Here is a 2834-nt window from a genome sequence, read left to right as displayed (position 1 = left end):
CCACCCTTCTTAGGTACACATTGAACTGGGCTTACCCATGGACTATCAGAGATTGGATAAATTAAACATGCATCTAGCAGTTTAATAATTTCTTTCTTAACAACATCTTGCATATTAGGATTTAGTCTTCGTTAGTGTTGCACATAGGTTTTATGACCTTCTTCCATAAGGATTTTATGTGTGCAATACGAAGGACTTATGCCTTTAATGTCATGAATCTTCCATGCAATAGCTGGTTTATGAGCTTTTAGCATAGAAATGAGTTGAGATTTTTCATTTTTTGTAAGAGAAGATGATATTATTACAGGTAATTCGGATTCACCATGTAAATAAGCGTATTTCAAATGGTTTGGAAGTGGCTTTAACTCTAATGTCGGTGGTTCTTCTATCGATGATTTGTATCGATATATGTCTTCCTTTTTTAACATTTGAAGTTCTTCTGTTGTTGGTTCATAATCATTAGCCATAAGTGTAGCTAACATTTCAGCTTCATCAATTGGTTCAGTTCCTTCTCCTAAAGAACATTCTCCTGTTCCTTGTAATTCTGGAAATTCTTGTAACAATTCTGCATGTGAATCTATAGTTTGAATGTAATAACATGTATCATCTGCAGATTGTGGTTGTTGCATGGCTCTATCAACAGAAAAGGTAACACTCTCGTCCTCTATACTTAGAGTCAGTTTCTTACCGAACACGTCTATTATTGCTTTAGCCGTGTTTAAGAATGGTCTTCCTAATATAAGAGGAACTCGAGAATCTTTTTCCATGTCCAGAATAACAAAATCTACTGGAAATACTAAAGTACCAACTTTAACTAGCATGTTCTCCATTATGCCTTTAGCATATTTTACTGATCGATCTGCTAGTTGTATGCTTATTCGTATTGGTTTCAATTCTCCGAGGTCTACTTTAGCGTATAATGAATACGGTATTAAATTTATACTAGCACCTAAGTCTGCCAATGTTTCTATTGAACTAAGACTTCCCAGAAAACATGGAATTGTGAAACTTCCTGGATCTGAGAGTTTTTCTGGTAGCTTATTCAACGGCACTGCAGAACAATTAGCATTCATAGTAACAGCCGAAAGTTCTTCCATTTTCTTTCTATTTGTAATTAGATCTTTCAGAAATTTAGCATATCTAGGCATTCTTGAAATCATATCAATGAAAGAAAGATTACATTTATTTGTTTAAACATATCCAAGAATTTGGATTGCTCGGCTTTAAGTCTTTCTTTTCTCATTTTACTTGGGTAAGGAAGTGGTGGTTGGTATGGTTTAACATAAGGTTTAGCCTTAATTGTGTTATCTTCATTAACCTTTTCAACTACCGGTTCTGATTCCTTTTCTTGTTCAGGCTGTGGTGCCTGTGTAGTAGGAATAGAGTCATCAGAAATTACAGGTATTTCAGGTGGTTTAAGTGTAATACCACTTCTTGTGGTAATGACTTTAGCTGTTTCATTTCGGGGGTTAGCATTTGTATTGCTAGGTAGACTTCCCGGTTTTCTTTCACCTATCAACCTTGCTAGGTTGATCACTTCTTGTTCCAAATTTTGGATTGAAGCTTGTTGATTTCTAAATGCTTGAGCATTTTGTTCATTAGTTTGTTTCTGAGATGTGAAAAACTGCGTTTGAGATTCAACTAGCTTCGACATCATGTCTTCTAAATTTGGCTTTTTATCATCGGTTTGTGGTGGTTTATTTTGAAAAATAGGTCTTTGCTGGTTATAAGTATTGTTAGATACTTGTTAATTGCTAGGACCTTGTTGGTTGTTGAATGGAACATTTAGGTTATAATTCTGATTTTGATTGTAGTTTGGTCTTGGCGGTTGATAATTATTCTGATAATTATTTCCAGGCCTTTGGTTCATGTATGAAACATTCTCTCTTTGTTCTATTGTTTATTCAATACTGAGACAATCTTTTGTCAAATGTGGTCCTCCACACTACTCACAACTAATTCGTATTGCGTGAATATCTTTAGTCATCTTTTCCATTCGTCTTTCGAAAGCATCTAACTTTGCGGAAATGGAATCAAAGTCATGGCTAGAATTTGCTCTAGCTGCTTTAGATGATCTAACGATATCTTTATCTTGATGTCACTCATGTGAGTGGGAAGCAGTGTTATCAATAATTTTGTAAGCTTCAGTTACGGTTTTCTTCATAATGGAACCACCAGCTGCTATGTCGATGTCTTTTCGTGTAGTAATATCGCATCCTTGGTAAAATATTTGTACTATTTGATAAGTGTCTAAACCATGCTGAGGACATCTTCTCAACAACTTTCCAAATCTTGTCCATGCTTCAAATAGAGTTTCATTTGGCTTTTGTGTGAACGTAACTATTTCTCCTTGAAGTCTCACAGCTTTAGATGCCGGAAAGAATTGTTTAAGAAAATTTTCAACTAAAACATCCCATGTGTCAATCGCCCCTTCAGGTAACGATTCTAACCAATCTTTGGCTTCTCCCTTTAAAGTCCAGGGAAATAACATGAGATAGATCTGTTCATCCTCAACTTCTCTGATTTTGAATAGAGTATAGATCCTATTAAAGGTACGAAGATGTTTGTTTGGATCTTCCTTCGGTGCATCACTAAATTGGCATTGATTAGTTACCATGTGTAGGATTTGTCCTTTGATTTCATAATCTGGTGCATTAATGTCTGGTTGAGTAATTGCATGACCTTGGCCAGTGTGTTTAGCCCTCATTCGATCTTCCATACTTAGAGGTTCCAGATTTTCCATGATTGAATTTGTTGAATCTGAATCACTAGAGGATTCTGGTTTAATAGTTTCTTCCTCGACAATCTCTGGATGAGTGATTTGTGGTTCAGGA

At 35.5% G+C, this 2834-nt stretch overlaps 1 non-coding gene across 1 annotated transcript; it reads left to right on the top strand.

The window, feature by feature from the left end:
• The first annotated feature begins 2252 nt into the window (after window positions 1–2252).
• LOC139903416 (small nucleolar RNA R71) lies at window positions 2253–2359 on the top strand. The gene has a single exon (XR_011778236.1). It is a non-coding gene; the product is annotated as a small nucleolar RNA R71 (small nucleolar RNA).
• The last annotated feature ends 475 nt before the right edge of the window (window positions 2360–2834 follow it).

The sequence above is a fragment of the Rutidosis leptorrhynchoides genome, chromosome 3 (genome assembly GCF_046630445.1).
Source record: "Rutidosis leptorrhynchoides isolate AG116_Rl617_1_P2 chromosome 3, CSIRO_AGI_Rlap_v1, whole genome shotgun sequence".
Taxonomy (NCBI): domain Eukaryota; kingdom Viridiplantae; phylum Streptophyta; class Magnoliopsida; order Asterales; family Asteraceae; genus Rutidosis; species Rutidosis leptorrhynchoides.
The sequence above is the reverse complement of the archived record's forward strand: the minus strand, read 5'-3'. Positions and strand labels throughout refer to the sequence as shown.